The sequence below is a fragment of the Trachurus trachurus genome (assembly GCF_905171665.1).
Source record: "Trachurus trachurus genome assembly, chromosome: 17".
NCBI lineage: Eukaryota > Metazoa > Chordata > Actinopteri > Carangiformes > Carangidae > Trachurus > Trachurus trachurus.
Window position 1 is genome coordinate 13,038,556 of NC_139900.1, and position 23,475 is coordinate 13,062,030.

The 23,475-nt window shown below is 43.5% G+C and overlaps 1 protein-coding gene across 2 annotated transcripts in view; it reads left to right on the top strand.

The window, feature by feature from the left end:
- ptprfb (protein tyrosine phosphatase receptor type Fb) overlaps nt 1-23,475 on the top strand; it is a 174,055-nt gene that overhangs the window by 31,205 nt on the left and 119,375 nt on the right. The window contains exon 1 of one of the 2 annotated variants that reach the window (XM_083991829.1): nt 9,763-10,094. The exons of the other annotated variant lie outside the window; for it this stretch is intronic. The gene's annotated coding sequence lies outside the window, so the exon portion shown is untranslated. Of the gene's footprint in view, nt 1-9,762; nt 10,095-23,475 lie in introns of those variants that run through there. 2 annotated transcript variants of the gene reach the window in all.

Sequence of the window (23,475 nt, forward strand, 5' to 3'; positions counted from 1 at the left end):
TTGTGTGTTACCAGCATGGTGGCCCCATTAATGCCATGCTGGTGGGTCAGACAGTAGGGAGCCTTCAAGGAATTTAGTAACTCTAAGAATGCTGATCCCTCCGCCGCACCCACTGCAATCATTCAGTGATACGAACCCCAAGAGTAAACCTGTTCAATTTTAGTCAAAGGTTTCATTTCCTTTTACTTTGAAAATGTTGAATCCGTTTGACGGTTTGATGACATTTCAGCCCTGAAGGATTAGTATCGATTTAGATTTAGATTCTTAGTTGATTTGAATGGCGTTGCATCTATTTGCATCTACTGTTCTCTGACACTAACCTCATTATACTCAAGGTTAAGGATTCTGGAAGGTAAACAAAGTGTGAGTGCATCAGCAAATTGAAAAATGGTGCACATGAGTCTTTTTCTTTTAAACAGGAGATGAGTGTTACCATTCTTTTCATGTCTGTTTTGTCTTTCTGATCACAAACCAGAAGCCACCGCTCGGTGTTTTAGAGGGAGCTGACAGCCGGCCTGACTTGACTGTCAAAGTCCCTGAGGTCTTAGTAAAGCTTAGACATTGTGCTGGGAGCATGCAGAGGGAAATATTTAAGGAAGACATTCGGGGTGAAAGATTTTGATATCTGTATAAATTTGCCATGCCATTTGTGAAACCTTTTAGTTGATGGATATGGTATGTTAAGAAATGAAAGTCCTTAACAGTGCAGAGCTCGGTGGTTACAAACTTTCTGTGTAAAGTAAGGCTGGGATGTGCAGGTATTTTTCCCAGACTAGGTCTCCACAGGCAGAACTGTCTCTAAGGTACAGTGTTTTTTTTTTTTTCTTCTTTCTTTAACTTTCTTTGCGCCTCAAAGAGCACGGCACTTTAGCACTTTACAGTTAGCAAAACTTCCCCATCAAGAGGTAAAAACGGCGCACAGGGCTCTGGACGATTCGAAAAAAAAGAAGAGAAGAAGACAGTTCTTTCTCTCGAGCACTTAAGCTCAGATCTTTGTCATTATTAGCTTGCTTCTTTAGCCACATATTCCTTTTTTAAAGTGATGGAGACCAATGCTCTGAACACAGTTTGCCTGATCTGCCATGCAGCAGAAATCCCAGAGATAAGTAATAGAAGGTCTAACTCTTAAAAGGCTAAATGAAGTTGAATGGGAGGAAAAGGGAAATGACTGGCTTTCTTCTCCATTAGCACTCAAATTAATCCACTCATTTCTTCTCTATAGATTTATGAGGCACTGATGCTATAATAAGAAGTTTTATGTTGAATATTTAATTTCCTTAATTATTTTGGGCTAACTTTCTACTCAGCCGGTTGGAGTCCATTTGTTACTCTGCTGCTATGAATGGTTAATGAAGAGAAAAGCACTGAGATTTCCTGTAAAGCTGTAGTAGGCTCAGGGTACTGTTTAGCTTCAGTCAGTTATTTATTAAGTGTATTTAAAACACTCCAGTTTTCCATTTGCTGGACAATCATCACCTCATGCTTCTCAGTTAATATGTTAGATAGAAAAGATCCAGTTTAGTGACCAGGAGATGTAGACTTCCAATACAGCAATAAGAAAACCACCGTTCTTTGTTATAGTGGTTATAACTTTAGTTACTAACTATTAATTTACATACAAAGCATTATATGAGTTAAGATTCTTTGTCCTGTGGAAGGATGACTTGGCCATTGTTCCCTGTGTGTTCAGTGTTTTGGTCAACAGAGGGCCCTTATCTTTTGCTGTCAGTCAATCCATTGTTGAAGAGAGGGACCCTGCGAATGCAAAATGGCACGAGTGATGGATTACTCTTTTATTTGGCAGGCTTTTCATCCCTTGAAACGCTGTGTGTGCGTGCTCACGCATGCATGTTTTCTTGGAAGATCTTTTTTTTTTTTTTTTTTACTACATGTGGTGTTTTGTTTTGTTCTGCTTTTTAGATTTTTCCTAAAAACTAATTTGTCTGCAGTGCTGAATTCTTAAATCTCACTTTTGATAAACAGTTCCTAATTGGTTATTACTATACAGGGGAAGAAAAGGACACAGAAAACTCAAAAGGAATCATAATATCGTCATAAATAGCTGTCAACCTACATCAGAACATTTATTTGACTATAATAATGGTGGGACTACTGAGATACATTTTCAACCCTTTAAAATATTTGTTTATATGACCAAAGACATGAGCATGCAACACAGCTCTTTATCAGTTACTCATGCAAGAGGCTAGCTCATAATTTGTGGTTTATTTCCTTTTAGCGGTGGAAGCAGCCTTCTCCAACTCCAACAGAGGGAATAATTTCATGTCCCCCTCCTTTTGATTCCAGCAAAGTGATGCACTCGGGTGCAAAGCTTGGGGAGATTTCCTAATGAGAGCCATTAACAATGCTGAAGTTGATTTGTGTTTTCCAATGCATCCCTTTGTGTCCGAGTTGTTTTTCCCTGCATGCCAATGGGAAATTATTAGAATAATAAAATGCCTTATTAGAACACCACAGGTTTGTTCCGTGGAAAATAAAAATCCTTTTGAATTGTTAGAAGCACTCACAGAGCACGCTGTTGTTTTCGTGTGGTTGAAGTCTAATACATATTGATGGTGAACATCTGCGAAGCTTAGAGTGTATTTGAAAAGCAGTTGACACTTTTCACAGTAGCCAGTCAGGCAACTTATCTTCTTGAGCGCTAGCACCTTATCCTCTGTGTGAGGCAGACATTTATTGAGGGAAAGCATCTGGAAGGCTGTCCTGTCAGAGACAAAATGCAGCCTCCTCAGGTTGGAAGAGACTGCGCCGTGGGGCTTTTATTAGGAACCTCTCTGAAAGTTTTGCAGATTTATCAAAGTCTCCCGAGCACACGGCATGCTCACTCCATCTGAGGCACCATGGAGAGAGAGAGCAGTGGCCTCGGTATAGGTTGTGTTCTTGCTTTATCCTTTGGTACATTTTGTGTTTGTGAGCAGGTTTTGTGCACGTTCTGGTGTTGGTTTCTGATATATCTCCTTTAATTCATCCTCTCAGTGGAAATATCAGCTTTAGAGCTAAATTCATCCTGAAACGCGTCAACAAAAGAAGAAAATTTGGCAGTGTGTTGTTAATCTCTCTACACACAATTTTTATTTGCTCGTGGTTTTTCCGTATTCTCTCAAGATGACTGGCCAAATGTAAATCATAGACTGCACGTTGCAGACTGCTCTGCAAAAATGACAGCCGTTTGTAGTTAGTTCAAACATGAGTAGACAACGATGTTTACAAAGATTCAGAACAGAACACTTTCTAAAAAGAGATAGAGATATCAATCCCCTCACTCCCAAGTAGCCCCCAAGAAACAGTATGCATTGTAGAAACAGCTTGCATCTTTGCAGGTCTGATGGCAGTAGCCTGTGAAATGTAACACTGCCGAACAGCTGGTCGCATCACACCACAGCATTGTTCTTTGTCCACGATTACTTTCCCCTGATTGGAGGACTAACTAGGCTGTCTCTGCCAACAATGTCTTCACTTTCACACAAGACGTCTTACCTGATGGCATCTTAACATTTCCTTAAACTTGAAGGAAGCAGATGAATGAGATGTTTCTCTGTGAGTCGGTGCTGAGGCAGCTAACTGTGACAGTAATCTCCTACAGAGCTAATCACTGATCAAGAAATACAAATAGAGGACTGAAACATGGGTCATGCTACCCGAATATTTACTGTCAGTGACAGATTTTTTTTTTTAACAGTGATGAAAAAATCTGAAGGCCGTCTGTCGTTTTCCATTTATACACTCAGGGTACATTGCGAGGGGTAATAAATTCCCCGCAGAGGAACGTGCCTCGCTACGCGGGTGCTGCCAACACACTGAAGAGTGACGGGCTTGAGGACACGTTTGAGGATCTTAACAGGATCTGGAAATCCCACGCTCAGAGTCTCTCCAACTTCTGATCACTTCCCTGGGAGGAGCGATCCTCAGCCTCCACTTCTCTGAATGCTGAAGTGGAGGCTGGTAATTCCAGTGGCATCTCCATTGTTGCATTGAGGACAAATTTACAGCCATGAGAAGTCGTCCGTCCGTGGCAGAAATACAAACCCAATGGCAAGTGCCTCTGCAGCCATCTCCCATAATGCATTGATTACACACAAGTGAGCATCCTGTTGAAATCCATCACATTTGCCTGTTTGGAGTGTTTTAGTGCCCTCCGCTGTCCCTTATAAATTTATAATCTGAATTGTTTTTGGAAAATCAAATGCTGTTAAATGGGCTGTGTCATTAAAAAAATTAAAAATTAAAATTGAGGGTAATAATAGACGATGGCATAATGTGAGTGACAGACAACAAGGAAGTGTGATGCAACCGCTGGTCGTAAAATGAGGTGAGAAAACAGTGAATTGGAGCATGCAGGCTGGAGAGAAGGGGGGTGGACGCCTGTGAAGGTCACCTGCTAAGGCATGTTTAGATAAATGGAGCCAACATCCATATCATTGATTGCCAACTTACCCTTTGAAGTTGCAGCGAGTTGCATTGAGTCCCTTGTCTTGCACACTGTTCTTGACCCCAGCTATATGCCGCGCCTCAGAGGGGAGCTCTTTAGTGCCGGAGCCGTGACTGTTACCCCCCCCCCCCCCCCCCCCCCCCACCCAGTAGGACCGTGCAGAAATTAGGCATGCAAGATGAAGCAATAAAAAAATGGCGCTACATCACTTGGCGCTTGCGTCTCGGAAAACATCGCCACCTCCTGTATTGCATATTTCACCTCAGAGCGACGAATCCGAGCCCACCCGCCTCCTCGCTTTTCATGGCGGGCCCCCTTTACCCCTCGCTGAGTGCAGCATGCAAGGAAGTCAGTCTCTGGAGAGGTTCAGGGAGAGCAGGGGGCCAGAGGGTAGAGAGGGGCACAATGCTGTAAAGTGCCTCAATGTCGCTTCATTTCCCCATTTTAATTGGGCTATCTAAATGCATCCCCGGTTTGTCAATACCCGCCGGGGTCCCAGATAAAAATGATTTGTCTCTTGCATTCTGCGGCATGCTCTGCTGTTCCCCTTAGAGAGCGTGCCCTGCCAGTTGTCAGCAGCAGAGTGTAATGGAGAGCGCTCGTTGTTTTTGATTTTCAATGAGTAGCAGGGAAATAGGTGCCTTCCTCTATCAGCGCTACCGTTCTTCTTTTACTCATTTCTTTTCCTTTTCTTGTCCTCTCATCCTCTCTGTATACTACTAAGTCAATATAGGAATGCGGTCACACCCACCTGTATAGCCGTATACGTACATACTTAGCCTGAGGCGCCGGACACATGCCCAAATTCACACACACACACACACACACACACACACACACACACACACACACACACACACACACAGACACGCAGACACACATTTATACCGGCACGTACACATGCCAGCACTCAGTGAAGGTCAGCAGCGAGAAGCCAATCTTATCTCTTGTTTTTATGTACTCAGTTTCCCACTGTCCTTGTGTTTTTCACACCTCCTGTCGCCATGTGCCATCACCTTCCCTCTCAGGGCTGGAGCCGGTCTTATCTGCAGACAGTCCTGAGAAAAATTTGGGGCCAAAAGTGTGCCCTTAGTGTTTGGAATGTGGAGCAGAAATACCATTCGCACACAGCGCTTTGACATTTTCATTCATTTTTACGCTGCACAGGGATACATCGCTTTGCATGTTAAAGAGGTGACCGTTTTATGCTTCACCGGATTCTCTCTGCAAGTGTTGCCTTTTATTCCCTTAACTGACGGATGGTCGTCTTTTGGTGTTTTTGTTTTACATCTCCACATGCGCTCTGCATAATTTGAGCTTTCGCTGTAACTCATCGCATCACATTTCACAAGCTGAGGTGAAATGTCACAGTGATGATTTGTGGGTACCTCTAACCCAGGGCTTCAGACTAACTTTTTTTTATTTATTTATTTTTTTTACCAGGAGCACAGTGGCCCCTGACTTAAAGTTACCATCCCAGGCGATGAGGTGATGTTAGATAAATGAGTGGAGGCTCTCTGCCTTCCACACCACTGAAAACCAAACCTGCATGATCAGAGCCTCGGACCCGGTGTCACATCTCTCGTCTCTGTGGCACTGCGAGTCCACGACACAAACTAGTCCATAGACGTAGATGGCGGTTGCATGATTTGTTTGCCAAAATTTTGCCAAAAATGAGCCGACTGGGATGGTACCTTTAAAATGTTAGGAGCACAAGCAGAAAGTTTAGGGGCGCACACAATAAATCGACCTGCTAAGCAAATATTCACATTTCCTTTTCATTCACGATCCTCACACACATTGACCTGCCACCTGTAATGACAGATACCAGATTCTTTGAGTTGCCTCTTCCACATCTCACCAGTGTTAAACCCCCCCAGCAAATTTACTGGTTGCTATGCACAAGTAGATGAAAAATTTACTTGCACTGTCTCAGATTTTAGGGGCAAAACGCCCCAATTTAGGGGCAGTTTGGAGCCCTGACTCTAACCCGTATCCTGTGAGTGATGAGTGAGTCCATGCATGTGAAATAGGTAGCAGCACAATTACAGACTGGAGGTAGATTAGTTAACAAACACATAACAGCAGTAGCCAAGCCTCAGTGAAATTGTGAATTGGGCTGGGAGTTCTCAGCTAACAGGTGTTGCCCAGCTGTGCTTTTGGACATGATGACATAGCGCAAGTCTTAAGAGCCCATCAGCAGCAGCACACTGACTTTCACAGCTCAGTGTTTATGACACAGGTCAGCATTTTTTCACTGGCAAGCGGCCAGAATTCAGTGACCCCTCTGAATCTGTCTGCGGAGGTAATACACGTCATTTACCACATGGTTTTTTTTTCAACGCTATTATTTTAGGTAGTAGCTACAGCAGCAGTGTGCTTGCATGCAGTAGTAGCTCACTTCAGCCTGCAGTATACTTGTTATGGTATATATCATTCATTCAGTCAGTGTGTGCCCCTCTGACCCTACACGAGAAACTTATTTTCTTACCTCGAAGCTGAACCTTTCCAAAATGTTTTGGCAGACTTGTTAGATGGTGCAGACAGTTATATTGATAAAGCCCAAGGCCAATGTGATTCATCTACAGCAGCCAGTGCAGTTTCCCATCAGATGATGACTGTAGCTCTCACTGAGGAGCTGAGGTGTCTGGCTCCATCCAGGTGTTCTTCACCCCCAGATAACCTCAGAGTTTGCACAGCTGATTGTGTACACGTAAGTCACTAAGTAAAGGTAGAACCCCCCCCCAAAAAAACAAAAAACAACCGTGTCTCTTCTTGCACTAGAATCTATTAACTGGGTATTGTTAACAGACTGGCTTAGGACCGGCAGAGGCTGGCTCCTCCAGACTGAAGAGGTTGTCAACCTTTTTTAAGGCTAATGAAATGAGCGGGGGATGGGTGGTTGTCACAATGTTATAAATTCTCAGACTTGGTAGGGGGTGTTCCCAACTCTTTTCAAAGTTGTGGGGGGTGGGGCAAAAAGATAAGTCCCTAAAACTGCCGGGGCTACAAACGCTCCCTCGAGGCCACACTTATAATCTTGCATAGAGGGTTACTGCTCGGTTCCATCTGTGTTTTGAGTTCTGCATTTCCACTAAAATGAGATTACACTGGCGATGAAATGGCTCATGTTGTGCAACTGACACACTACACAACTTCACTGTACCTTACAATTAATTCTCTGCCACCCTGCGAAGACAGATAATCTTCATTTCTACCTTTTTACCACCGTGCGATTTTGTTCAGCGATTTGATTTCAGACGAGTGTGACATTTGAGCTGCCGCAGACTGTTTACACCCACAAAAATACTTTTTCTCCTCTCCTCAGGGGTGTGTAGGTGTAATAATTATTCTCCAGAAGGTTCCCTCAAACTCTCATTTGTTTGGAAAGGATGAGAGGTTTCCAATACGTCCAGATTGGTTGCTCTCCTTTTTGCACATAGCTGTGTGTTAGTTGTGTTGACATTTTAGGAAGTTTCTTCTTCTTCTTCTTCTTCTTCTTCTTCTTCTTCTTCTTCTTCTTCTTCTTCTTCTTCTTCTTCTTCTTCTTCTTCTTCTTCTTCTTCTTCTTCTTCTTCTTCTTCTTCTTCTTCTTCTTCCTGGTGCTTGTTTGACATCCCATTTTTTATGAGCAAGATTATTGCAGCACATACAGCAGGAATGTATTTATATTTTAGACTGTTCAAATGGAATTACTTTTTAATCAGATGACCCAAATCCCATTTGTTCTAAACTAGAATGAAAGTTAAAGATAAAACAAGTCCTTCCCTTGCTGAAAAGTCTGTTGTGTGCACAGATCTGCAGCCTCCAGTAAAATCACACTGTCTCCCATTGTTAAGAACAAAGAGAAATGTAGAGCACATTGCAGTTCGCCATTTCCTTCAGCAGAGTTTGAGCCTAGAAGACATTCAACTTTGCTGCTCTTAGTGGAAACACTCATAAGTGCTTTTCAGAACCTCAATCTGAATATATTTTTATTATGTTAGTTTCCTTAAAGAACTGCACTGTATCAGCAGTGCTGCCCTATTTAGATTAATAGGAATTACACTAACCAACAGTGTGGGAAATGCTTGAAGATAATTTGTCCTTTCAGGAAATATTAACATATTATGATATACTAGCTGTTGTGAAGAATTTAATTATAAATGCACCACAATACTATGCATGGCCTCATCTAAAAACATTGGTCTCAGCTGAGGTCATGGCTTTGCAGCGTCAGCAACGCCACTGATACATGTTACACACACAAAAAAAAGAGAGAAAAAAAAAAACAATGCTACGTTGAGGGCGAAACATTGTTGTTGAAGCATTGCTGGATGAGTCAAGTTACAGTCCACACAGTATTATGGGGATAAATGAGCAAACCTCTCCCCAAGGTCCCGAGGCTCTGTGATCTATTAAGGCGCTGTCGTCTCGGATGGTGAATCTCAGAGAGTGAGGGAATTTTGGAGGGAAGAGAATGGTTGTGCTGACATCCTCTCTCAGTGCAATCCCTTGTCCTTGTAGAGCGGAAGAGAAAAACAGCACCAGAGGCTGACTTGGCTGTTCCTCTGAGCTCCATCATAAATCCGACTGAACATTTCTGAACATCTGTTGTGGATGATTAGCTCCGTGGCTAGCAGAGTTTGACCAGAGGGAGCGAGGAGCAGCGTGTTTGGGAGTTATGTGTGTGCGTGGACACTCAACGCCTTGCTGATTTAAGAATGAGAATTTTGCACATCTATTTACCTACACCACTTTTTTTTTTTTTTTAGAAACAGTGAGGAGGTCAAATAATTTTTGAAACAGTGTCACCCTTTTTAGAAAAAAACATGTAACTGGACATGTGTTAAATTGGCACAGCCTCCTGGGAATACTTGTGTGTTTTCAAGGTCACACTTTGTTAACCTCTTTGTTTCGGCGATAATGACACTGCAAATTGATTTGGAAGCACATGTAAAATAAAAGTAAAAGTAAAAACTGGAGATGTTGGACGTGTCAAACAACCCGTCGTCAGGTCTGTGATAAGACGGCATATTGAGCTCACGTATTGCCACACTCTCTCCCTGGAAGGTGGTCAATAGATAAGCCATAATGGAGTCTGAAAGGTGCGGCAATACGTAACATCACGTGGACTTCTGCCTCCAGCCTTTTTTTTTCTCCCCCTCTTCCACGCAGGTGAGCTAAAAAATAGTCTCTCATTGGTCAAGGTTCAAAAGGTAAGGCCCTGCAACCCCTCCCTCTTCCCACTGAAAGCTGACACCAGTGACATCACAGGGTGGGCTTGGCTTCTCCCAGGCAGTCCCTCAACTCCCGTTCAGTGTGAGAACAAGCTCTGCCTCAGAAGGATCTCTCCCCAAGCCACATTGCTCGATAGCCACAGCTGGAAACGTATTGCCGGGGAGCCAAAAAGACAGTTCCTGTGGTTTAATGAAACGGTGTGAATGGAATAACTGAGCAGGAGCTGGAGACTACTTTCTCTCGGCATACTTTTTTTTTTTTTTTTTTTTAGAAGACATCTTTCAGGGATAATCTTTCGTGGATACTGGTGGATTTTCTTTTCTAGGATTTGGATACTCTCTCTCACTCTCTCTCCCTCTCTTTGGAATAAGTGCCTCACAATAGAAAGGATTTATTTATAAGTGGATGTAATTGACATGCATAGGTAAGTGTGAATTTTGTATTTCCATGGAAATGTTGGAATGCATTAGCGAAGAAAACAAAAAGTTGGACTGTTTCTTTAAAACAAACAAATGAGGCACAGGTGCGATTTTTGAAACTGACTGAGCCGTCCTACACTCTGAACTTTTATCCGTCCGTGTGTTCCCCCTGAGCTCCAGTGTGTGTTATTTCTCATCTTAGGACATTACCTTTTACAAGTTGCCTCTTACAATAAAAGTAACAAAGTAAGTTGATGTGTTACACTTCAATGGTCAGGTATTTTCTTACTATTCTTTTGTCCCCTCTTCTTTTGTCCTTGCTCACTCTTGCTTGTTAAGCCAAAACAATAGTTTAACCTCGTCTTGGCTTAGCTCTATTGGCTGGCTCTCTGGCAAATTGCCCTGTCTGGTGCGAGCCCTCCCCTACGTATTCAGAGGACGTTGAATAGAAGGGCCATAGAATGTCCCCTAGCTACCGCTGCTAAGGTGAGGCACCCTACCGTTCTACTGCATTAGGCCTACACTGAGGCCAAACAACCTGTTTTTCCAGTTGTCTTTATCTCCCCGGGCAATCTGGAGGGTAAAGTTACAGCGACAAGAATTCCAGTGAGAAGGAGACACCGAGAGGCTTTGAAATCCCAGATAATTGTAGAGGGGAACTTTTGGAAGTCACAAATGATGATTTTCTGAAAATGTTTGGGCCTCGGTTTCAACAAAGTATAACTTGTAAGACGTGTTTCTTAGCTTGATTTAAAGGTTTAAAGTTTGTTTTTCTCCTCCTGTGATTATATTTGAAAGACACTTTTGGGGAAAGACACCTGAAAACTTTTTTTTTATTTTCCCCTTCATCTCAACAAAGATTAACCAGCTCTAAGTGTTCCCTTCAGCTTGAATTGTGTCTTAAATCTTCTATATCTTTATTTTTTATTTTTATTACAGCATAAAACTTTTATACTCTGTGAGGAACTTTTGAACTGAGTTCATCTTGCTCTTGGACACAATAAATGTGGCAGTTGTTTCACAATACTTTTGTTGCTCAATACAAGGAGCTGGTTTCAGTGGGAAAAATATTCCTTTTGCTCTTCTCCATCAAAGCTGTCTTAAGTTTTCAAAGAACATAGTGTAGATAACACGTCTGTCTCGTTTTGTTTGGCAGTTGAAATGACTAGACTTACCCCACGGGTCTGTCTTACTGCAACGGGAACTTTGTGTTTTCTCTCTTAGTCGTACCAAAGCTCAGCTTGTTTTTCTGTTATGTATTGTTTATATTTTTCCCCTTTAGTTAATGATTCACGAGAACAAATCTCACTGTGCAACTCTGCCCTTTCAGTCTCAACTTCGGAGTGGTTACCCAGACTTGATTAAAAATGACCTTGAGGCGAAACTCAACGCTATGGATACAGCAGTTAAAGTGTCTGCTCAGCTGCTCAGTAGCATAAACAAACAGGACAAAAAAAACCTGTCAGCCGTGGTCATTTGTTCAAACAAAGCCAATTCCTTCCCACATTGAGTGACCTGCGGGTCGTCCTCCTTCACCTCCAACGTGCAGGCCACTGACCCCTCATTCCACTTTTACGACCAACGCCTCAGTCACTCCGTCACCGGCAATGTTCCAGAGCAACATTAAGGGACGTCTAGGATATGACCTGAGGAAATAACTGCAGCCATTTGTGTACCACTGCTCTTTATTAGATTCCCCCGACCAAACATACAAAATATCCGTCTGTTAAATGACTGCCCCGGCTGAGGCCTTTCCTTCGGAATAAATAACCTTGTGTGGAACAGTCAATCATTCAATCTCGCTCCCCATCGGATTCCTCAAAAGTAATTATGGGCTGAGAATATGGATTTTTCCATAGAACTTGATTTCTCATCATCGGTGAATTGGGTGATGTGTAATGGCCTGTTAACGCATGATGGATCTGCTTAATCACTCTCATCCCAGTTGGGACATGAAAGAGGTTGCTTACAATCACAGATCAATGTCTGTGAAGGCGATTGTGTCAGTGGAGCCAGACATTTGTCTATGATGCATACTGTAAGCAGGCAGAAAATCTACCAGCCTCTTTGTTGGGTTATTGAAGTTCAAAGCTTTCATGTAGGGGCTGCGTAGACTTGTACATGATAAGGTTTCAGACTTTGAAATTCTAGCAGGGGTGGGATTTTCTTTCTTCTTCTTCTTTCATTTGTTTTTCTACCAGAATCCGTTGCCTGGTTGTGACAAGGTCATGAGTCACAGGTTTCTGATGACAAGGCCTAATTGTCAATCCTCTGTTCTGTGCTACATGACATGTTTATGCAGCCAGCCATGAGAGAGCCAGATACATTCTGTGTAATGTGCGATGTCATTCGGCGGCCACCGCCTGTGTGATGTGTTAGCTGTGCTGATAGTCACTTTCTGGTCTCAGTTGTGACACTTCTTTCTTGAAGACAGTCACTCATTCATTGTGACAGGTGCCGAGAAGGTTAAGAAGAAAAAAAAGGCTCTTTTACCACTAAAATCACCAGTGTTTTGACAAGAACGCTTTTCCTCAGCTGCCCCAAGCAGAAAGCTCATTTGATTGAACTAGGTCTGTGCCTGAGCTTTGGCATCTACACAGGCTTACTGAACACACACAAGGTTTTGACGTATTCCAAGATGAGATCATATCCAAATAAGCAGGCAGGTTTATTTTAAGTAAGGTGATGTTATTTTTGTTGCCAATTAGGAATGAACGGAAATGGTCTCTCGTACAAACCCGCTCCATCTATGGCAGTGAAGCTTTAGCTCACGGTCTCTTTAAAGTGATTTGAAAACAAGTGGATCGTCGAGCTTAGGCTTAGATCATATTCATCTCTTTTCTTTCCTTCATCCATTTTCTATACTCTTTTTTTCTCTTGGTATACAGTGTTCTGCATTTTAAATATCTACATTTAATGCCCAGTTAAAGTCGGCAATCAGAGGTCTGTGTTGTGCTCATAGCCTTGCACCTTCCATTTAAACCTTAGCTCTGTGCATTACAGCCATGGGTTTCTCAATGGGAACACAAATCCGCTTTGTCAGAGAGGACATTTCCCCCCTTGCACAAAACTCATTTCAATTCCACATCATCCCATTACGCCTCCACATTGATTGAAACAGCCTCCATTTTCAGGGGCAGCTGCATTTTTATGTACTGTGTATGTATGACAAGGCCAAAGCTTATACTTGTGTATGTGGAAATGTGCAGTGATGCAGGACGTACATCCATGACTAATCTATATTCTTCTATGTTTTAAACTGTTTTCTGCATATAAAAGGCCACGGGTCACCGTTGTTGCTCTGTTGCCTCATCGTGCTCATTTCCCTGATGTTGTATAGTTGAATTACTGCATGATAACAAACTAATATTCTATACTTTAAACAGAAAGATGGGTCCACAGCGGTCGCCTGTGGGCCACCATTAAAAGGGAGTTAAAGGTCATAGCGTTTACCTTGCTCTTTAGCATAAGGGGATAACTGTGATGCTAAACTGCAGCAAAGCAAATAAAATTAAATGTGAGCTCGATTTATTTGGTGCTTCACTAGCAGCAGCCTTGTTTGCTCAGCCTCCCAATTTCGCCGAATGCCCGCTTGATTACTTTATCAGCTTTCCTGTCACTCCCTCTTGAGTTATGCTGTTTTTCAGGAGTTCACTGCTGTGATCTCACAAAGCAACAAATAGAACCGGCCCTCTATATCCATACGGTATCATAAAATGCTATAATAAGTCTTCCTAGTCTGGGCCACCCACACACACATTTGTATGCAGTCATACTAGCGTCTGAGGGAACAGCACGTGTGTTGCATGTTTCACCGCGAGACACATTCAGCATCAGCACAACGTTTGGCTTTTGTTCATCTTGTGGTTCATCTTCACACACGCAGGCAGTGTCTCCTCCTACTGCACAACTCTGAGGTCCCCTGCTTGTTTTGGGAAGATGGATGGAGATTCATTTGGTTTCATTATAATGCCTGACTTATTTATAGCCTGCCTGTGCAGCGCCTGTTGGCCCACTGTGGCCCTGTAAGGATGCTGGGGGCTGAGGCGTTGATGAAACATTCCTGTGTCCAGGGGGTATTCTCTGAGGAGAGCTCTGCTTGTTTAAGGGAGGGCAGCGGGGTGACAATGTAAGAACCATGGGCAAGGCCACTGAAATCTAATTCCACCAGCCCTGCCTAGCTACAGCATTCCTGTTTGAGAGCTTTCTTGCACTGTGGGGGTGTTGTAATGACACTACATAGCTGAACACCGGGAGAAACTATATAAAGTGATCTGGTCCTGTGAATGTAGTTACAACAAAGGAAAAGGGGGAAGGAGGAACTTCATTAGAAGAAAAAAAAAAAAAAGACTCCCCTGGAGCACACTATATTATATCATATTTTGCTTATGCACAGTTTGGAGTTTGGAGTTCCACAGCACCAGTCCCAAACCTTTATCTGGATCTCCCCCTTCAGCCGCAGAGATTACTGCTTCACAACCCTGGAGCAGGGATGCTGTCTGCCTGGTAATTTGATGGCTAATCCCCTGCCTCTTCCCTACAAATCTCTTCCCTGATAAAGGGGTTGCTTCTACATTAGTAAACATGGGAGACTGGGCTGCCTTGGCTGACAGTCAGACAAGAGGACTGGGTTGAGGAAATGGGAAGTAGAGGGATAACCAGTCTCCCCCACTTTGTAGTTGAAAGGAAAACCCCTTTACATCTTTACATCTCATGCTGCAAACTCAACAGGCTTTAATTTTAATTTTATGTATGAAGTAGCCTAAATAATGTATAGTACATTTTTCACACATTTTGAGGAAAATCCCCTCTGCTCAGTATCTCATGCGACTGGTGGTTTTAATGGTTTGATGGTGAGCTGTGAATGTGGCAAAATGTTTTCCTTCACAGAGAGTTTTCCATACAGGGCATTGTTAATGCACATTCATTAGCTTTTTGACCTGAATATGTTATCCTAATGATCACTGTGCTACTGTCACGGCCAGACACGATGGCTCACTTAAAAGAAATCCATTTCCTCAGATCTTTCTTCACAGATTTTCATTTGGCTGTACGGATTTATACTACATGACCAAGCATTGCTGGATTACAGTCTGTAGTCCTGCTAAGAGTTTTAATAGGGTGTGTGTCCATCAATGTCTCTCTCTCACTGGTTTAAAAGCCCCGGCAGGGCGCTGGAGTGTGCTTCATCAAAAAAAGCACTGTGCATGGTGGTTTTGTTTCTCTGATCACTGCTGCTGTTGTATGATAGACTGGCGTCGCCCCTTGTGCTTTTCATCGCTGTTTAGTTTGACATTGTTGAAGACGTGATGATAAAAGCACAACACTCACACCAGCAGCATTCAGTGTCCGAATGATCCGCGCTCACCACAAACGGACCATTCTGCCTTTGTTGTGATGGTTTTCTGTTCGGCATGTCACACAGCTCAGGATAGAACATTAAGTTACGCCTCCATCTTCTCGGTTGCCATGGCATCAAGTCCCACCCCATCTGAATGGTTGCTTGAAAAGGAGCTGCAGTGATGACACTAGCACTTTTTCAAAAAAAAAAAAAAGTTCAGAGACATTCAATCAAATGTATTCAATGTGGCACCCGAGGCTGAAAAATGAAGCCAACACAGAAGAACCCAAAAAATACACTTAACAGCAGCTTGAGGCTGACTCCAAAAGTGAGTCACTCTCTATGGAGTCTCATGTTAAACTGACCAACTAAACAACTGAAATAAACATGTTCACATCCTGGTGCAAAAAGCTCATTGCCTCCTTCATGACAACTGTACACAGGTAAAGTTTATATGACTCATGCCCACGGGTGACGTCACGTAGGCTATGTGGTTATAAATAGATAGATACATAGATAGATAGATAGGTAGATAGGTAGATAGATAGACAGACAACTGTACACAGGGGAACAGGCGAAGTTTACATGACTCATGCCCACGGGTGACATCATATAGACTATGTCGTGATGGATGGATGGATGGATGGATGGATGGATGGATGGATGGATGGATGGATGGATGGATGGATGGATGGATGGATGGATGGATGGATGGATGGATGGATGGATGGATGGATGGATGGATGGATGGATAGATAGATAGATAGATAGATAGATAGATAGATAGATAGATAGATAGATAGATAGATAGATAGATAGATAGATAGATAGATTGGTAGATAGATAGAGGAAATTCCACAGTGGTCAGCTGCTCTCCCACACAATAAAAACATACACACCATTCATGCAGCTCTTTTTTCACCAGGCATGCGCTTTCCCTCCTCAATGGGAAGAACTGAGAAAAGGCGTTATAGACTGTACATAGACATTCACCCTGAGGAAATGTTAGCCTATGCCACTTGCATGATTTCTGTTTCCTGGATGGTTGCTCACCTCCCATGATGCTGAATCAACACAACACTAAATCAAAACTGACGCCTTTAGCTTAAACATGCTCAAGCAAGTTTAACAGCACATGGCAAGATAGCATTTAACCAGTCTATGGAATAACTTCAGCTTGATGACTGCAACATCGGCTGTGATGGCTTCTCATTTGTTGACCTGACAGAGGCACTTTAGGCGTCAGGGTGGATCTGGTTGGGTGAGTGACAGGTCCTGTCCCTGCATGTCTGGCTGCATGTGTAACGGCCTGGTGTTCAGTCTAATCATTGTCAGAGAGCGAGATGACACGTCAGGAGGAATTTGGCGAGATCTGTGTTTTCAGCACATCGTAGGCCAGTCAAACATCACCACCACACAAATGAAACGCAACGAGAGCTCTGAGTCTTGTGTTTGTGCTTTTTTTTTCATCTTGTAATCGTGTGTGCAGATGCTAGCGCTGCACTTTTCCTTTCCTTCCACTCACATGTCCTCACATGTATGTAATGTGGTGAGTCAAACATGTTGTCACAGCACAAGTTTTTCTATTATTCTGCCCGCGCAATTCATACAAGTTGAAGTTTTACAGATTTTTCCGTAAATGGAACTAATTTATTTTCAGATTAAATCTCTGGCTTCTTCACATATAATTTCTGTACTCCTTTCATAGACCACTTGATCTAAATACAAGTTTGCTTGATTGGATGTATTTGCACTGGCGCTGTATCACAAGAGAAGCTCTTGTCTAGATTTTTTATGAAGTGGATTTTCATCTAACTATTTGATTAGTCAGTAAAAAATCCTATGACTCACAGGCAGCCCAGAATTTCTCTAACTGGATGTGTCCAAGAGATCTCTGTGAGTGCGTGTGTGTGCATACACAGTGTATATATTATGTGTGTATGTCTTGTTAGCCAAGCTTCAGAACAGTGACTCTACACTGGTGGTAATTGATAGTCTGGAGGCTGTCTCAGCTGCAGGTAAATCCTATCTGCAGCTGCACTGTGAAGGAGAGGGGTGGGGTAAGGCAGAGAGTATAAATAAGTCTTCCAAGGACTAAGGATTTCAGAATAACTAGAGGGATGGTAGGGGGGGAAAAGGACAAGAAGAACAGATAGCATAGCTGAAAGACAGGCTGATAATGGGGGAAATGTTTAATATGGCAGAGGTCCCTCGCGGACAGTTAACATTTCTTCAAGATAGCCCGGGCTTAAACGTACATTTAGGCTGCATTTTTCTGAAGAACATTGAACTGTGGATTACCCCGTGTCATCCTTTGTTCTGTGTCCATTGGTGCCAAGTGCACAAAACTAAGTGCAGAGGCTTAGATGTGGCTTTTGCCTCTTTTCAAACACTTCCATCAGATTGACAGTGCGAAATTCAGTCCACGCTTTTTTCTCTTTTTTTTTGCCAGGGAGACGTACTGTAGAGGCAGAGCAGGGCAGAGCATGATGGAGAGAGACCGGTCCCGGTGAGAGATTCATTGGTAGTAATGAGGGCGTTGGTGGAGTGCAGGGGCATCGTGTTGTGGCTCCGGCCTGTCAGTATAATGGAGCTTGCTAGTCAGCTGGCAATCGATTGTTCTGCTCACAACCTCGCCCGCCTGTTGTTCTTCACTCTCGCTGTCTGTCAACCTGCCACCCAGAGATGGAGGACGAAGCAGAATCCTCTCCCGGACGACAGATACAGTGCCCAGATACTTTCTCATTACCTGAGAGGTGGCCTGAGGTGAGGCGAGGTGGGGAGGAAGCCAGGTCTGACTCCACATTTTCAAGCAACACAACATAAAGAGGACACCGCAGGAGTAGCACCCTCATAATTGCTGTTTATTTCTGCCAGTGGGTGGTAACTGCCAGCATTCAGTCAGGTTATTAGATAGAAATAGAAATATTTGTCAATGTGGCTTGGTAAAGGACTTAAAAAGATTAATTGATGATCGAATTTAATGTTGAGTAGTTTTCTATAAAAAGCACCAGAGAACTGTGAGGCGTCTGCCAGTGTTACTAAAACAGTTTCATGCAATACCGAGATCGTGTTGGACAAAATATTGGATTAGGCGCTCGTCGAGGAGGTCTGTGGCGAGTTTGGAGTCTACATCTTTGCGGTTCACTGCTCCGTAGCACAGCGCTAGTTTTTTAAGGAGTGACTGAAGTTGTGTCTGATGAACAGGGTCTAAGCTGAGAGCCCCTGCTTCTCTTTTTGCCCTTTATCCACTGGCCCCTGCCTGTTCCCCACTCATCTCTTTTACATTTTAAATCCTCGGGCCTCCGGAGAGAGAGATGGGGATATATGGTTCCATCTGCTCCAACAGACTGGCTCATGGCTCACACAGAGAGAAAGAGACAGTGAAGTAGACATGGCAATGGAGAGAGAGAGAGAGAGAGAGGGAGAACAGGGGGATGGAGACAAACACAGACTGACAGAAAGACAGAAAGGCTTATTAGAATCTGCCTTTTTTCACTAGTTAGACAGGGACTGAGAGGATAACTGCCTGCAATAGACGGCAGGAAAGAAGTTGGATTAGGACCTCGGGGATACTCTTTTTCCACATTTGCAATGGCAACTAACCCGGGTGAAATCTGTTAGGACTCAACCATTTTAGGTGGACCAGTCTCAGCTCCTTGTTGTGTTACACAGAAGGTCTCAGTGCGCCCTGTTAATTCCTCCAAAACCGAGTTCCCATCAAGGGGTCCTCCTTTTCTAAACAGGACCTTATGCTTTCCCTCAGACACCATCAGGTACAATATTTCTGTTTCCCACCACAAACGCTGGATTATATAGAGTCAATGTTTTTCCCTCGCACCCCCCCCCCCCCACCCCCCCAGTTAGTCCAACCCTTCCCTGTGTCAACACTGGGTTTGTTCCTCTGTACCTTGGACTGCGGAGGATTGTTTTCCCCGTGTCTTCTACGTGCTGCGTTTGTAAGGTGAAATCATAAAAGTGCTGTGTCAATATACAGTTTCAGCTCCGACTGATGCCAAGCAAAGCCAACACCATCCAGCGCACACTATGAAATATTCAGTCTGTCACAAAGTGAATGTAGGCTACCGTTACTTGTCCTCACCTCGGCGGCGTGCCGTTCGGCGGTGGTTCGTTGAGAGGGAATATCATACTGCAGTTGCTCAGAAGTGCATTTGCATAACAGGATGTAGGGAGATAATGAGAGGCTTTCAAGATTACAATGAGACAAGCACGGCCCATCCTCCCAGTGTCCATGAATGGATGAATGATCCTTCTTTATTTATCTATGTATTTTTTTGACTAGTAGCCAATGGTAGCACTCTGACTAATCCATTCACTGTCAGTTTGAACCCTGCCATTGTGAAAACGCAAATCCTCGTTTCTGTAGCAGCACAAAGTAGCATGGAGAAAAGTGGCGTGTTGAGGTCTGTCTGGCTAATTCTGTGAATAAATACCTGAGCAAATCATGGTATTTAAACCACACTGATGAAGAAATCCTGCAAATACTGCCTCGAAGCAGTCTGCTCCTTGATTTGCATCATTTTCTGCAGTGACAAGACATATTAGAGGAATGGAAAGGGCATAGGGGGATTGTTGGCCAGTCTCGCATTATCGCCCAACACTGGTCCAGAGTATTGTGGCGAACAATTACTGGAGTTGCTGCCCTGTCACCGAGCACTGAGGCCGCGGCTTCTTTCACATGTCGGCCTCTGGAGGGTCCCTGCTGGCCAAAGAGCTTCACTCCCAGGCCGTTACAGTCGCTAATCTGGCCTGACACCAAGCTGATTTACAATACCCCCCTAGCCTAAGTACTGACTGACTAGAAGTAATTGATTTAGAACAGTGTAGACACCTGCTGAAGTATGAATCCCTCTATAAAGCCCCTCCGACCCTCTTATACAAAGTTAGACTCTATATTCTCATCTCGGTGCCACCTGTGGAAAAATAAATACGGTTAAACTTAAAAGACGAAGGGATGGTTTCTGTCCAAGCTGGGTAATACGATTGGGAAAACATGCTTATGCAGTGTTTTTAAGCTTGTATTGGGTTTCATATCTTCTCTATTGCGTATTACGTTGTTTAAAAAAAAAAAGAAAAAGTCAGCTCTGGTTCTTTCGTGTTGCTAACTCCCCCCTCGATAGATCCATGGATTGAGCCTGAGCCGGAACAACTGCCTGTGTTTGGCGAGCTATTGATCTACGGAGCTGTGTATTTGCCAGTCTTTCTGCTCACATGCCTCCACTCTGTTTGTCTTTGACTGGCGGAGCCGAGGAGGTGGACAGGACGGGGTGGTGGGAGTGGGGGTTGGTTGGCTGGGTGGGGTCGCTGAAGTCCTCTGCATGGTGTGAGAGGGGAGGGGGCGGGGTTGGGGGGGGTCCGTGCCTTCTGTGCTGCCTGCCTAGTCATTTTATGGCACCATCTGTCCACAGGCAAACCGTCAAGTGGTGACGTGTTATCCCATCTCTCTTACTTGACAGTGTGAATTTCCTTTTGATATATATGCACATCTGCTGTTGAGAATGCGTCCCAGTTTATATTGCTAATTTAATGTTTGGCCATACCACAGAATCATTCTTAATTATGTAGTAATTCATTTGTAAAACTCTCTAAAAATGTAAACAAACCCAAATATTTACAAGCCCTTTTTACTGTCTTTGAACTATTGCAGTGCTATTGGCTTTTAGAGACTGAACTGAATATTAAGCTTTGTAATTTCCTCCATTGGCTTTATTTATAATGACATTTTTTTTTATGTACCACTTTTTAGATCCCTCACAGTCAGAGGAGAGAAAATGGAAAGGGCAGACAAGAGGGGAAGAGATAAACAGAGAGGATTTATGAGCAAAATAATAATCGTAATAATGTTAATACCTATGGTGATAAGTGCAAGTGTCAAAGTAATCCTGTTGGGATGTCAACAAATGGGATGAAATTTATAGGAAATATGAGTTCTCCACACAAAAAGCCTTAGAATTAAAATATGCTTTAGCTGCACTAGTTTACATTCAGTTGATGAGGCTCCAACGGGCTGGTGCCACTTCAGAAAGCTTTTTCATGCAGTCGATTGGTCCAGGTGTACACAGCATTGCTTTTATTTGATGAATGTCTGTTTTACATTGAGCCTGCTTCTTGATTTATTGCAGGCCCTTCGCCCAGCACTTTGTAGTGCAAGCCATTTTCTCCTTGCTCTGCAGCTCGACAACGCCAATAATCACTCCCCAATAAATTCAAATGAAAGTGGCACTCTGGTATGTCTCTTCTACTCTGTGTAATACATATCAGTGTAATACATATCACCTTTCATTCCCAGATTGATTTGTAGCTGAAAAGATTGGTAGCCCCCCCATGCCCCCCCCCAAGAGGTGACTGTAAATCCCCACTTCACTGGTAATTTATGGAGGTGCTTGAGTTTTGTTAAATGTTCACTCAACCAGACTAAATGCCAATCGACATTGTATCATATGGGTGAAGCCAATATGCGATGGTCTTTGCGTTCTGTGGAGAGGCAAGTCAGAGCCTGTGTCAGGACATTATCAGGAGCATGGTGCATGAAAGTCCAACTCTGATGCGTCACACATTATGGCATTGCGTCACGGTGGTGGCTCATAGACTATATTTATAGGGTTAGGTTAGTCATATCACACTGGCTGTAGTGTTGTTATACTTAATTTTCGCTTCCTACCCAATGGATTTCTTTGAGTCATCCTCACACTTAACTCATGTGATTCGTTCTCCGAGTGCTTTTCATTGTAGGTCAGCACAATCAGCGCTGCCTACTTTTTCTATTGCACAACTTAAGGAAGTGCACTCATCTGTTATAGTGTTTTTCGGTCTCTCAATCCTCTTCTCGGCAGTAAAGCGTTAACAATTAACTCGGGTGCAATCAGCTTGTAAACAGACTTGCTGTAGAACTCGATAGGTCACAGGACATTAGCCTTTGTTAGGTGAATTTCAGCGTAGCCCTGTAAAAACGACACGCGCCATCAAGTCTGTGGATACAGCAAGGACTACAGAGTTGGAGTGAAAACCTAATTTGGTTACTTTACACTTTCATTTTTTACAATATGTGGCTCACTGGCTTCCAGTAACTCTCCAGGGATCTTGCGGTATACGTTCGATGCTGAGGTTAAAAAAAAAAAAAAAGGAGCACAGACTTATGAGGGTGAGCCTTCTAGGGCATGGAAAACTAATCAAGGGCCAAAACACTGCTGTCGAAATTCAGCTTGTAACTGTGTTTATGGAGCCGTTGCAGGCTGTGCCAACACAAACCTCTCCGGTCTGGGTTTATCACCTCCAGAGATGGCCATGATTAGCTCCCCACACTGCTAGCCATATATCTCAGCTGTCCCACCTCCCCACGCTCAGGATGACCCATTAAACAGAGACGGAGAAAGAGAGAGAACATGAGTAGGAGGGATGGAAACGATGGAGAACAGAGATGCTACCTGTAGTTAGTGTAATAGCGGTGTTTACACAGCCACTGCACGCACTCTCCGTCGCTGTGTCTTGCATTGTCTGTTCGGAGACGACTGCTTCTGTATGGGTGGCCACTCCTTAGCCAAACACACACACACACACACACACACACACACACACACACACACACACACACACACACACACACACACACACACACACACACACAAACAAGGGGTATTAAGTTGAATGACAGGCACCTGATGTAGGTGGCAAACAAGCAAACATCATAGGTGTGTGTTTTTTTTGTTCTGCTCCCTCCCAGCTGAACTCACACAGAGGCTCTTTTGTCCTCCACAGTTTACCGTTTTGAGATGCTCACATTCCATTGTTCCCTTGTTAATTACTTCCCTAAACCTCTTAGTCTTCTTCCTATTATGCAGCGTATATATACCGTATATGTCACGCTCTGCAATACTGAGAACTCCCCAGACACTCAAGACTCCAAAGATTCTTCCTAATGGACTTAGAGAGCGGATGCTCTCATGAATGGCTGGTGATGTGGGGGGTTATTTCTACTTCTGTATCACTCAATAACCCTCTCCTCTCTTTCATGATGTTTTTGTGAT